The 15,029-nt window shown below is 43.4% G+C and overlaps 1 protein-coding gene across 2 annotated transcripts in view; it reads right to left on the bottom strand.

The window, feature by feature from the left end:
• LOC112553161 (FMRFamide receptor-like) overlaps nucleotides 1–13,976 on the bottom strand; it is a 47,113-nt gene extending 33,137 nt beyond the window's left edge. The window contains exon 1 of one of the 2 annotated variants that reach the window (XM_025220201.1): nucleotides 13,913–13,976. The gene's annotated coding sequence lies outside the window, so the exon portion shown is untranslated. Of the gene's footprint in view, nucleotides 1–798; nucleotides 1,436–13,912 lie in introns of those variants that run through there. The other variant, XM_025220200.1, reaches the window with a different exon arrangement.
• Between the last annotated feature and the right edge of the window lie 1,053 nt (nucleotides 13,977–15,029).

Genomic DNA, 15,029 nt, shown 5'->3' with positions numbered 1-15,029 from the left:
CAACCAGTGGGAGAAGTGAAAGGTGCAAAGAAAACACTTGCGCAAAATTCGCGCTTCTACTTTGTGACAGGACTCAGAAAATGAAGTCTTGATCCTTTCTTCAGAAACCCAGATGAGAACTTCGATGCTTAAAGGTCTGTACCTTGCCAACAGAAATTTCGCTTAGGATTTTTTTTAAAGGAATATACTCTATCCACAAATTAAAGTCATTCATTTCATACTAATTTTTCACGCAGATTAGCCTTGGATGCTCATGCTGCTCGCCCATCAAGCAGTGGCATTTAAACTACAGTGATGTGACTCGCTTTTGCGGATTTCCTAACATGATGAATACGGAGAAAACACACCTCTTTTCTTTTCATTTTTTTTGTGGGGAGGGAGTGGCGGTGACAGATCTGTCTATTATAACACGGCAGGTACTCCGAGTTGCGTCTTTAGAAACCACGGGAGATCTCGCGTAACGTTACGAGGTTTTCAATGTGTCGTCTGCTTTCAATTAGATCTGCTCAGCCGGCGATTCACTGGAGTGAAGGCAGGTCAAAGGCTGAGCAAAGAAAGCCACTTTAATGCCGCGAAATCACTATTGAGATCGGTAATGCTGCATCTGCACGTATCGCAATGAGTAGAAGCAATTTGAAACGAGTGGTTCAATGGGAAAATGAGAACCGTAGTGGTTGGCCTCCCACGAAAAAAAAAAGCAGATCTCACACAAAATATATCAGAAACCTGTAGCAAATCACTCCCTAGAAATTATTCAAGCTTACGTCAGAAGTAATCGGTATATGACAAAGTACTAACCTTATTATAATGCTTTCGATTGTTCTATGCTGATTTTTTTTTTTTCAATGCCCGGCACTGCGGTATGTCTACATGTCCACCATCTTCAATCTGCGAAAGCGAGTGGTAGCCATCTGTGCATATGTGCTTAGGTTCAAGGCAAGAAACCCGGCACTAACCACAATAAAACAATCAGTAAAATCAGTCGGCAATTTCTTTCAAAATTTGAAAGAGAACTGGTCCATAAAGCAAATTGCGTAAGTAGGAACGCAGAGAGAAAATGTGGAGACTAGCTCTGCTTGTTTCTGTTTTTTGTTTTTTTTTAAGTGCCATTGGATTTTTGTCGTGTTTGTTGTCTGCTGAACATTGATTACCTGTGCTTTATTGCTTTCGCCTGCCACTGTTTTGGTTTTTCCCCCCGAATATGTATCCCTTTGATGTCTGCTTCATCGTCTAACGCCTAACAGCCTGAAACACGATCCTGAGCCATCATGTACAACGTTTTCTGCACATCACAACTCAGGTTTTTAATTTGCTAGAGAATTACTCCACTTCCTGCAGTTGTTAGCGCTTTCTGCTCTATGGATTACTTTCATCACAATTTTTTTTTCTCTCCGCTGCTTTAGATCTATGTGATTGTTTACAATCTTGCCTTCCTGCTTCGTTTATTTTCTTCACAGCCATTGTGTTGATGCGACCTCTGTGACAGTCATGTGTGTGTGTTACAAAAATGGACAGTTATATATGTTGTTGTTGTTGTCACCATCACCACTACTATTACTGCAACTACAAATCACAGTTACAAGTAAAAATACAGTCAAAGAAGAAGAAAAGGTTAGAAACGGATGTTTTGCTAGTGGTACTAAGCTGTAGTGACTGCTCCTAAGCTAATCCCATTTATCTTATTCTCGCAATGAAACTCTGTTTTGAGACTTAGCGCTTTGATTATTTTCTGTTATTTGTTAGTCATGAGGAGATTAACAAACAAAAAAAAGAAGAAGAGGAAGACGAAGACAGCATCCACGTACACAGATATACCATGAAGAATAATATTCAAACACACACACGAGCTAACTCTTCACACCGGGAACAGTTTTGCAACAGATGCGCTTCTTCAAACACCCACAATGACAGCGACCAAAATTTCTGCGCCAGCTGCCGGCTGCGACACATGCTGCCAACTGATGGCACAGTGGCTCCGGTTCACAACATCACCGTGCATGCAGCACACTTCTCACCTCGCTGCACGGACGGATGCGGCAACGCACACCACACACTCTGCTCTGGCACTAGCTGCTAGAGGAGGGAGGGTGCGCTGTCAGGAGCATGGCTGTTCCGCGAAGCGCGGCTGTTCCGAAGTTTGCGTTTTATTGCATCGCCCGCGTGCGCATCTTCACAGTTCCGCAAATGTTCGCACGCACTCCTGTGCGCCTGCTTTTAATCAGAAGGGATGAGCCATAACTGACGACGAGAGGATGAGTTAACGACATAGCACCACTACTCCCGCCCTCCTTTTTTTTTTTTTTGGCTAACCCCATCATCGCTTATTTCTAACGAATACAGAAGCGGCGAAGATACTGCCAAAGGGGAAAAAACATGCTTGATGGCAGCATTATGACAAATATTATAAGATAAAATCAGCCTCATTAAAAAACTTTTATGTCTATTCACTCAAATTCAGAAAAAAAGACTGTACAGCTGTTGGTGACAAAACGAATAAAAAAACCCTTGATTTTAAAATACAACGGTATTTTTAATACTGAGCTGATAAATTCATTATAATACCACAAAATATATTTAAGATGCCTTCAGCGGAACATTGCAATTGTGTGTTAGACTATTACTCCCGATAATCTGCTGCAATGATGTGAGTTTTTTTATGTTTCCTTGAAGACATGCAAAAAAAAACATGGAGCCGCTTCTTGCCGACATTCTATACTTTTGTGTTGATTTTCATTTTTGTTAAATTTTATTCTTTCTCTTCTTTTCCCTCTTCTTCCTTCTTTGTTATTCACTGGACCTGCGCATGTTGATTAACGGTCTTATAAGCTTGTATGGCGCAAATGCATGATGGTTAGCTAGCTGTTGATGTTTTATACTGAGTTAGCAACTGATGCTGTATCACAACTAATTAGTTTAGCCCTGTGAAACAACTGCTACAACTACTTGAAGCAAGATCTGAACCAACAACCTACGACTTTTTCTGGAGGGAAATACATCCCGTCCAGATTTTAGTAATCTAGAAATTTACCACGAGGAATGTTCGTGTGACCAGGTAAGAGATTATGTTCCATTACCTTGTTTTTCTAAATTTTAAGGAAGAATTCAGTCAATCCGGATTATTTCTATCGATTGCTACAAATCCTATCATTCCTATTTTCTCGGTAAACAGTCACTTCTAATAACTCATTTTCCCGCAAACCAATACCCGCGTTTTCAAGCCATTTCTCTGGGATTTTATCTTAGTGATTCTACCTTCCCCACTCTCCATCTCTCTTGCTTGAATAAGGTACTTATGGTAATAGGTACGACACCTTGTCGGATTCCTTTTTCTTTTATCTCGCGGAAAGTTGCACATCAGTGTGAGCGAGCGCGTAATTTTATTTCAAATCTTGTCTAGTTACAGCTTTACAATCTTGTCCAGCTACTTCATTGTACTCATGCTAGGAAAATAAATTAGCAATGGTGTCACTGTGGCTTTAAAAGCGTTATGTCATACACCCTTTCTATACCCTCTTACCCTGCTAAAATACAACCGAACTGTCGCTGTCTCAGCGACACTTATCGGTTCCACTTACATGTTCCTCTACAATCCTCGTCTGTTATCTCATTTTACAGCCATTACCTTCCGTGTTGGGAGCACTCTTCACCATCACGCGCCTGGCCCCACCTCACCTTAAGATATATTTCTTACTGGCTTTATAATAAACATTTAATACCAACACTATATTAACAAAGTTCAGTGTGTCAATAGTTTATTGTTTGTTCTACACAAAACGACTTTTGTATGTCCATCTCTCTTACTTTTTATTTTCTTTCGTGTTTAATTGAATCCTTTTTCAGCATGAGCATGTTCACATTTTATCTTTAACATCTGTGATTTCCGGAAAACGAACCGTGGATAATCTAAACCTGATCAGATCCCACTTTTTTTTTTTTAAACAATCGCTCGAGCACTTTTTTTCTGTTTTTTCTGACAAAAATGGGCGAACGGTGACCTACGTGTGTCCGGCCCCGGATCGACCGTTCATTGCTACCGGAAGTTTGATTTTCACTTTTCGCCACCAGACGGCGCTACGACTTCACTTAGCCGTGTGACGTCAGCGATGGTGTTGACGGGCTTCCCGCTGCGCCGTGGAATTCCGTTAAGGAAATTAACCTGCAGGGCGCAGGGTTGGACACGTGTTCTCAATTATGAATGCACACAGAACAGGTTAGAAGCGAATCTGTGAAAACTGAAGAGCAAACAAGGATGTGTATATATATATTTCCATGCGCTACATCGAGGACATCCTCTCAAGACATTTTACCGTGAGCTTGGTTTTGGAAAAAAGGTCTCTGGCACCAGTAAAGATGTGACTCAAATTGCAGTGAAATATTTGTGTGTGCACCTACAAATCCATTATTATCTCGTATTACCATGTACGTAAACTTGCACAAACAAAATTTCATCCTACCAATCAATAAAAGTATCAGATCACAATTAATGTTAAACTGTATCTCGCAAATCCATGTGCAGGGGAAGAGTACGTGACTGAAGCCAAGTATAAATGTTAAAGAGCGTTGCCCTCGAAAGAAAGTGTAGGGCTTACTCCAGATATTATATACCTCCATTAAGCTCCTCTTTGCTTGATACTGGATCTGGATAACAGTTTCTACCAGCGTCTAATACTTAATCTTATTTGTGCTGCCGTCCATGAGACAAACTGTTTAAACAGTGTTTATTCACTGGGTTCATTGTAAAAGTACTTATGGACAATAACGTATTTATCATGTCTTTCGATCATGTCTAAGGGAGTCCATGTCGAATGCATGTTGATGATTTATCTACCGCTTACCCAAGTTTGAGGTAATTTAAAGGCCAACTCATTTCTCAGTCCTTAAGTACACGTATATTGCACTGACGACCGCAAAAAGTGTCCAAAAGCCAATAATAGTGGTGACGATGGCTGAAACCTTCGTGGCTGACTGAGTGTAGGACGTACCGTCTTTTGCCGTTCAAATACGTTAGCAACTGGTGCTGAGGGGCAGAGCGAGTTTTTCCGTTACGGGTCCCAGTGAACCTTAAAAGGGCCACCTGCTTCTCAATCGAGGACACTAACCACGGTGCCTTCCCTCACGGTCATCTGCGAGATTAAAAGCTTTCACGGAAATGACACACCTAGGGTTAGGGAATAAAGATGTTATTTCAATTACATCTACTTTTCTCTATCCCTCCATTCCCCCTTCTCTCTTTCCCACACACACAGAGCCGCCAGGCAATGCACCTGCATTCACAGTGCTGTTTGCTGTTAACAATGCTGCCAAGGGCATGCACTGACCAAATATTATAAGCAATAAAATTGTTTAAGTGTTTTGTCCTACATTACAAACAGGACACCGAGGTGTGTGACCCCCCTACCGCACTCCTAACCGCCACGGTCAAAGAGCACAACGGCATTCATGGGTCATCACTGTTGGCGTCATTATTCAAACTCCATGTCCTCCTCACCCTCCCATCGCCATTTTCATCCTCTCCTGTTTTCCACGACACAAAGAACGTGCAGCACAGCAGTTTCGCCGCGTGCGTGACAGCAGCAGCTACACGGTGGTCGCGGATGACTGACAACTCACGGCTCTCAAGCCTAGATTTCGAAAGGATTTTGGGCTCGGTCACGTGATCCAACTGGAGTAACCGACCACGTCTGTTTACGTCTATGCACGCGCTGTAGCTGATCTACCTGACGCAGTGACGCTGGTAACATTCTCGTTGTAAACAGTTTTCTTTAAAATTGGTTTTTAAACATTTCTATTGACAACAAAATATGTGCTTAACTCTTAACTTCTATGTTGTATGTCTTGCCGGTTGGCACGTGACTTGGGGATTATGAGTAAAATAAATGAGGGGAAGGAGTGGTACTAGTAAATGACGACTTACCATGATTTCAAACTGCATGCTGACAATCTGGAATACGAACTTTCCCTGAGACTTTCTTTTTAACAAACGCAACGGTTGGCAGGATAAGCAATAGTAATCATGGCTGGCTGGCTAACAGCAAAGAGCGGACAGGATGCTAGATGGGGGACCTACTCACAGGAGCTGAAGATCGGCTCCGACGGCACGTTGCTGCGTCTCATCGAGTCCTCCCGACGACTAGTACTGGCGGAATTATAATGACAATGATGATGATGAGGAGGATAAACAGTGATGTGCGTTACACTTGTTCCAATTCCTGCTATGCTTCTTAGGTGGTTAATTAAGACCATCTACCAGCAAACCCGTACTCACTTATCAACAGAACCCGATCATCGCTAATAACAGGTGGAACAAATAAATTGTTTTTCCCCTTAATATCTGCGTCGTGTGAAAACCTCGGGCCACTAAACAACAAACAAACAAACAAAACGTGGATGGGAACATCGAAAGGCTGCCAAGGCAGATTTCTTGATTCCCTCCTACCCTCCAAAAAAAAAGTACATCGCTGGAGTGCCATGACGAAAGATGTTTAAAAATGGAGAAGGCAGAAGGTTCCGAAAGTGTGCAATAAAAACGATGACTAATCCTTCTATGACCGTTCATGCAAAACATCAGTCGCAGATACCCAAGCTTATTGCCAACAGTCATTAACCGGAACGGTTCCGCACGACAGACCGACGTCAGCAGTGGTGGCCGCAGCTGGTGTCACCACGGAGTTTTTATATAATGTAATCACGGAGTTTTATATAATAAGACTGATGAACTCAGAAACACCGTTGAAGTCAGACATACGGACGAGATTACAAACAAAAGACACCACTGACCACTTGTACACGACTGGGCATCATCTACATCATCGTTGCCCAGTGACCAAAGTGTTGTATGCATATCCTTGTATCACCTGATTACAGGCCTGACCGTCGGTGGGCTTTTTTTTCCAGGTATTCCGGTTTCCTTCGCGCTCTCTCTCTCTCTCTCTGTTGTCTGCAAGGTTGTCCATGAAAGTGCATGGATGTCCACCCTGTAGAGATGTGTGCCTGAGCGCACGTGCGTATGTCACGCCTCTTGAGCCCGGCTGGTGCAAGGGAAAGGCGCTATATATATAAATGCACTATTTTATTACTACAGCACAAAAAAATAAGGTATTTTCGCAACTTCCTATGAACTCATTTCTGGTTAATGTATTCAATTATCTGCAAATAAAAGACCTCGACATCTGTAGTCCTTATTAACAAAACTCATCCCAGATAGAACCATGTCCCTGACGACATTTGCCAAAAGCCTTTGGGATACCATCTCTGTTTCCGCCTGAGAGATAAAAGACCCGCTTTCTGTACCCTGATTGCAATTAGCGCCGCAAACAGTACAAACACCCAACACACTGACTGCACTCATTACTGTAATTATTTGCTTGCAGGTTGCCCCGCATACCTTCAAAAACTCCGGAAAATACAGAACTCCGTCTGAAAATTTGGCGATCAGACATAGCATCAGAACACGATCTCAGAATCACAAGGTATGAGAATCGTGGCAATTTCAACTCTATCAAATGAAAAGATAGCAAGATTCCAGTTCTGTTGAGAAATAAGAGAACGATATAGACAGGCGGAGGAAACTCATATATCACTAACGTTTTTACAGTTACACAACAAGCAATGAAAGATGGAGGTCTAAGAGGTAGCCAGCCGCAATGTTACCTTCTGTGAATGAGCAAATCAAAAGAGAGAGGGGGAGAGGAGTGGAAGGTGGGTAGTAACTTCACTACAGGCTCAACTTTCAAGACGTCCTTCCCCTTCAAGACACCCGTGTATCAGAGACTTCTATCTCTGTGTGTCTAAACTGTTTGCGTTTGCCCGTGAAAATCTGCCATGTATATGTTCCTATCTCCACAAACATGTCTGTAAATCTCATAGGGTCCGGGAGTAGGAAGGAACAGACCCTAGAGACACTTTTATGGTCTAAATGAAGCCCGGGGCCGAACTGAATGAGTGTTACTGTGTATTGTTTTCCAAATCATGAAACTGCCAGCAAGTCGCGCCGATCGTGTGAAGTTTATGGGTACTTTTACGTACGGAAGTGACGCATACGCTCATACAGGGGAGCCTAAGATCAGAAGATCAGTTAGCGGAATTATGAGAAGAGTAAGTAAAGGGGAGTGCAGACAGGTGCGTGGGTGTAGAAACAAACTTTTAACTTTCCTACATCTGAGCTTAGTCGGAATCTCTTTCAGCAAGTCGCAATCGAATTGTATTGCCGTCCTCTCGACTTAGTCTCCGTGAACAAACAGTCCAGGAATTGTTTTTGTTAAATCTTATCAACTTATCAACGGCTTATTCCAAACAAAGCGCATGCAACACATACGTACTTTTACATAACATCGAGCTGTCCTCATCACCACAGCTCTGTCCAAACAGTCATCGACAATAACCAGCACTCTTGCTGCAAAAGATTCGGGGTCTCAGCCCTCTCCTCCCATCCCCGATTGAGAGTAACCTCCGTGTTGCTGCTGGCACAACTTCTTCCTCCTTGACTCGCGTTACGACACTCCAACACAAGTACGCACGCTGGGGCTCAAGCACGCGCGTGTTCGAGCGATGTTTAATGGCGATCTATAATTATAACATTCCGAGACATCGGTCCCAGCCACTCATCCGTTATACCTTTTTGATGTCCACGGCCAATAAATCATATTAATTCCCTGGCATGACATGCACAGCTCTTGTCCTCAGCGCGTCGTCATGCGCTTAACCCCCATTTCACGCACCCTCGTGGGGCCTTCTTAATGGGGTATAGTCGGTATACAATTTTCTGTCGAATACATCAGTGTGTCTGGGAAAATTTAACGTGTCGGATATAAAAACAAATGCCGCGGAGCCGCACACTCGCTAACATGTCAGGGATATAAACATTTTTTTCTTAAGATTTGTTAAAGTTCAATAGAAGATTCTGTTTCCCCTAATTTGGGTGACGTGTTTGATTAAACATCTACAAACGTCACCATGACAGGGAGAGAGGTCAAAATAGTGATGTCATGATTGTACTCAGATATGCCTAATCAACACTCTCCCATTGGCTGAAGCCTTTATAATGTAGGCATATCCGTTAACAATTCTAACGCCTGTGCTGTTGACTTCTTTCTGTGGATGGTGATGTTAATAGCGATGTGTTTCGAGAACGGAAGGGAGAAGGTATTTACTCAGATTTGTGGAAATATCTTTCACTGAGCTTTCTTCACTAAATTGTTAGAAAAAAATGTACCCCACTAATCCTTTAAGAAGGATCGTGCTATGAAGCTTTTCTACGCCCATGGTAGGTAAATAATACAGAAAACATTTAATACGTGGTCATTGACCCACTCGGCTGTGGCTGTTGTTACAGGTCATCTTTAGTAATGCATGTAAGTAGGCAATGTGTACCAGTCATCAGCTGAAATCCAACATTCAGATCGCTGACCCCGACATGAACCTTGGCTTTTGGTAATATTCATTTCAACGTTTAGTTTACGATTAGTTGACAATCATACCACAGAAGAGTTCACAAAGGAAAGCAGCCCCAGGCAATGTCTGGCTCACCTGCTAGCACGGTATGAACGTGTCTACATACATGAAATAGTGGATAAGCTAAAGCAACTGTAGTCATGCACACTGGAGATGTTTTGCCAGGGACAGGTGTTGTCATTATTATTTAGGGATTATTGTTCGGTGCTTTAGAGGGCGCCAGGTGCCAGGAACAATACCCTGTTCAGTGATATCTGGATGGCTCACACGTATCGCCTTTTTGACTTAGCCTATTAGCATAGTAGAACTGCTTCGATTTAGCCTTCCAGGTAATGCTAGGCAAGGTGTTGTACAGCAGGTCCATAGCGACTCACCAAACCCAATCAAGACACCATAATGCCCGCTCAGGTAGTCTAACGGAAAATTAACACAAAGTGAATGAACTGTAGCATACCTCACCTGTCTAGTAGTCCAGGTCAAGAAAATGCAAGGTACCGTTTCACGGTCTGCAACGTCTCACCTGACGACCGGCACTTCGTCTCATTAATTTATTCTCAACCAAGTTTCGCTCGGCTCGGTGCTGTCCCGAAGATTCTGCGCACAACGCTCCAGTCCATTGTCCATTGTTGTTTTTGTTGTCTCAAATCAGTTTATCCACTCTTACGATATCGGGGCATCCACCCAATACCTCCTCTCCAGCTCTTCATCTTGGCAAAATTACACTGGTCCTGTTCCTAACTCCAGCATCTAGCTCAGCGGTTCTCAACCTGTGGGGCGCGACCCCCTGGGGGGTCGCGACGTGCCTACAAGGGGGTCGCGAAGGTGGTCATTTTTTAAAAAAGTTTCTTATACTGGTATTAGTGAAATTAGTTTACATTGTGTAACCGAGTGGTGAGGGCGATCAAACTCCAAATCTCTTCTCCCTATTCAAGTACACTGTCTCGACATGCAGTGACTTCTCACTTCCAAAACTCAAAACACAATCCCCCTCTCAACAATTAAGCCTCCAATCTCCATCCTCTCACCTTTTGCCCTCTCTCTTCCCCAATCTCTCATCGCTGACTCCACTCTCCCTCTCCAGTCACACCTCTCTTTTTTTTAAAACATCTAAAAGGCACGCATTCAGGAAACGTCCATCATTCACACCCTTTCATTCGCACGTGCTCAGTCCTAGTACTCTATAGGTCCCTGACAGAAGGCCATGACCAGACAAGGGAAGGACACCACCATATTACAAACAACTGACAAGATGAATGCTTTCGTCCGAAAAATTTCGTTGTGGACGCAGAAGATACTCCAAGAAAATATTTTTGATATGTTTCCGTGCTTGTGTAAGTGCAAGGCTGACGTTAACTTGAATCTTGATCAGGTGAAGAATGTAATTATTGCCCATCTAAGCGGACTGCAAGAAAGGTTTCAGCATTATTTCGCTGAAATTGATGTGACTAAATACGATTGGATTCGTAATCCATTTCTGGCTGATCCTAGCACAAGCGGGTTGTCCACGCAAGAAGAAGAGCAGCTCATCGACCTTTCGAGTGACCAATCCCTGAAAATGGTCTTCCACACAACACCAGTGCCAACATTCTGGATTAGCGTCAACGGTGAATATCCTCTCCTTTCTGAGAAAGCAATGAAAGTTCTGCTGCCATTTTCAACTTCATATATGTGTGAGCAAGGATTTTCAGCATTGGCAGCACTGAAGTCTCAATACAGAAATCGTGTGGACGCAGAGGCTGAGCTGCAAATAGCAGTGGGTACGAACATCGCACACAGGTTCGCTTCTCTATGCAACAGCAAGCAGGCTCAACCTTCTCATTAATCAAAGTGAGTGTCCAATAAAATAATATTTATTAGCACCGCAGAATTTCATTAACAGTTATACTTCTTGCAGATACGAACTTTGTTCTTCCGTTGTTGATTTCCTCGACGCGCCGTTCGAGGTTAGCTAAGGCTCCCCCCCCCCCCCGCTCTTCCACCGACCTAGCTGGCTAAGGGGGTCGCGGACGTACCGGTGTTCGTCAGGGGGGTCGCCACATGTAAAAGGTTGAGAACCGCTGATCTAGCTATTCATGGTTTGTAACCCGTAGGTGCTTCAAAAGATGCCTCCCGTCACGCGATGTCACGTGACCCACCGTTTGGACGTTATTGCAGCCATTCTGCGGCGAAACATGCAGGTCAGAAGTGGATCTGGTAGAAGACAGGAGTGACCCACGAGAGACTAAATTATCTCTTAACCGTACTCGTCTCCGGTAAAAACGTTTGGTTACAGAACTGGATTAAAAGAAACACAATTCTCTTATGTCTGCGGCATTCCCGTGTCAACAGCTCATTCCTTGAACATAAAATACCTCGGAGGTACGTCCTGTCTACCCTTGTCTTGCCCAAACCTTCTTCAAAGCCAAAGTAAGCAGACTTGTGTCAGAGGTCCCCTCAAAGGACCAACTTTTACGCGTGTCCAGGGAGCTATTGCACATGAAAATCCCTCTCGAGCCCCAAACCCATCAGGGTGTTGCTGCGATGGCAGAGATGTACCAAGCACGTGTGTTTACGTGTGCACAGCCTTCTCCAACAGAAGATAAAAGTCAAAGCGTTTTTAAAATTTACTTACGTGTTTTTGTGTAGATCACTAGCAGCTGTTCACCAGAGACTTGGTCCGCTGTGGCAGGTAAATCACTCAGCGAGAAATGTTTTTCGTAAAAATGCTGATACCTTCTGATTGCATGACTTCACAAAAGGATGAAAGAAAAAACGAGACAGCAACTCTTCTTTGCTGAAGCGATAGCCTTCCTGAGCTTGTGTCAGGACCAATACTAGTTGTCTGGGGTAGAAAGGAAGTGTGGAAGGGAAAGCAGGGATGGTGTGTATGTGCATATGTATAGGATAGGCCTGATTATTCTTTCTTTGGTTTTGTTTCTTCCATCATCTAGTCATATTCCGAGTGGCGTCTCACTTGGCTAATAAAATTCTTATTATTATTCTTCTTATCTTGTTCTAAATAACTCAAAAAATAAATAAAAGAATACCAATTACAAATATGCAAAATGCAAACAGTATAATTTTAAGAAATGGCGATATAATAATACAGGTTGTAAAGTCCTATGAAAAAAAAATCCAGTGGATTCTGTGCTCATTTTCTTCAAGACTCCCCAGTGGCTTAGGAACCTGGGAGTCAAAGGAAGGAAGGAAACAAAGTTGGGAAAGCTCTCTGTTGTCTGACATTCGTTTGGGACAGAGAAAGATTGTTAGGGTAGCCATTCCTAAGCACGAACAGACAGTGGAAACAGAGGACATGCTGAACATCTTGGTCACACCCTCTGCCAGCCTATCATGGATGCTTCGTATTTTTCACTGAATACAAATCTTCCTTCTGGAATCGTTTTCCACTGCCCGTGCACTCGGGAGTCTAAAACCAGACACAAATGTAAACACAAACAAGCATTTGGCCTTCTAGAAGAAACTGGATGCTGGTGTAGCAATCGCGGTTAAAATGATATTTAAAAAAGATATGAAACAACTCCCAAGGAAGAAAAATATTTCCAACTCCAGCCTGAACTGCTGCCAGACCTGAGATATTTCCCAGGGAAGAAGAATTAGTCCAAGCGGACGAGCTGGGAAGATAATCACACCTCGGTTGTGAGAAGTGTTTAGATGAACCCCAGCAATAAACTCCAGACGTGCTAAAGTGAACACCGAGGTAGTAACCGTGCTTTCTCGCACCTATCCTGAAGAGTGGTATGGTAAACACCTGCCATCAACACTCTATTAAAAGCTGAAAATAATGAACGAGTAACGTGTGCATGATGATTTCCTCCTGCAACTTGTTGTACCAACATCGGGGGTAGGTGTTAAAGATTTCGCTCTGATGTGTAACATGTTTACGCACTATGAGTATCTAGACTGGGTTTTGTTTTCCCCTTCTCTCTCCCTTCAAGAAAACCGATGATTCGTTTTTTTTATGAAAAAAGTCTCTGCTTTAACGTACAGGAATTTTCTGCCGACTTAAGTAGTTGTATAACAGTGATATAAAGCAATACGCACAATAAATAAACATGTACTGACGACTTCAATAAACATGTGCAAGTGCATTTACACGGGAATCTTTCAATAAACATTGATTGTAACATTGTTGATATTAATGAATTTAATGGAAAATCCATCCCACCCCAGAAAAATGTTAATCCAGAAGCACGCTGAACGTCGAGTCATTCACTGACAATGCCTCCCTTGTGACATTCAAGTGAATGAGGTTTTATACTCACCGGGCACAATGAATGATAGATGTGACAGGGCCAGATCATAAACGGCCGAGCTGAGGGCAAGCCGATGTTCCAAAGAATAAACCAAGGTGGATAGAAAAGGGGATTAGCCGCAATGGCAAGGACCTGCCGAAGAACGACTGGCACCAGGGTTTATGGCCTGCTGCTTGGCATGACAACGAAATGTGAGAACTTTTTCTTACCTTACCTTCGCCTCAACGCCGGCTCCGTCACATTCTTCAGGTCAGGGTCAAAAGCCATCGAGTTTAGCTCCCTCTCTCATGACCTACGAAGTGTATTGCACGGGGCTGTCCACTTGACATGTCAACAGTTATTGGCTCCGAGACAGCCAGGTTGTTACAAGTCACAGTAGCAGATTGGATCTCGACTCTGTATGTGTGTGTATGCAGCCCCGACTCGTTATCTCGCCATCATCCCCTAAACAAATGTTGGGTAAGAGGCGTGGGTGGCAACATTAAAGAGGGTATAAAACCCATTTCCGAGTATAAAGAAGTGAACTGTGCCATCAGGAAAGAGATGAAATCAACTAGGGAGGGCTGATGCTGGACCGTAGTGGAGGGAATGGCATGGAATAACAGCAAGGACTTACTACTGAAGACCCTTACCAAGACAGGTCAACAAGTTATTATCAACGAAGACAGCGATAGCCACCTTCTATCAGAAAGCGCTATGTACTCAACCGATGGACTGAATATCTCAAAATCTCGTACAACTTCCATCTTAAGACAACATCCTTCAAAACAACCAGAGAAGAACCAGCAAACCTGGAGACCTACCAGTCCTTTGGGAGAAATGTCGAAAGAACGATGCGAAGTCTGGAGGGAGGAAAGTCCCCTGGCGTTTACAAACGTCCCGGTTAAGCTGCTCGAGAAGGGCGGGGACGAAACAATAGTCTTAATATTTTGTGAAAGAGATTGGGAATGCAAAGACAAAGGAAATAGCAAACAACGCCAGAGGGACAGAACCAAAAGTCCTATCAGCCACCCAACCAAAGTCTTGCTAAAAGTAATACAGAATTGCATCAGCACCACACCGAGGAACTGGTTGCAGAAGAACAGGCTAGCTTCAGATCTTTAACTGCCACATCCTTATGGAGAAGCATCTTCAGCATCAGCGGGACCTCTATCACAACTTCACAGACTTTCACAGGGAGCTATGGCCATTCCACATCGAAGAAGGTCTCGCCTAAGTTATCAAATCTGTATCATAACCCAGCGAGTACACTGCTGGACAAGCAAATGGCAGCTTTCTTTCACACACCAGCAAAGCTCTGTCAAAGGTACCTCGTATCACGTGTGC

Source organism: Pomacea canaliculata, linkage group LG12 (genome assembly GCF_003073045.1).
Source record: "Pomacea canaliculata isolate SZHN2017 linkage group LG12, ASM307304v1, whole genome shotgun sequence".
Lineage (NCBI taxonomy): Eukaryota > Metazoa > Mollusca > Gastropoda > Architaenioglossa > Ampullariidae > Pomacea > Pomacea canaliculata.
The sequence above is the reverse complement of the archived record's forward strand: the minus strand, read 5'-3'. Positions and strand labels throughout refer to the sequence as shown.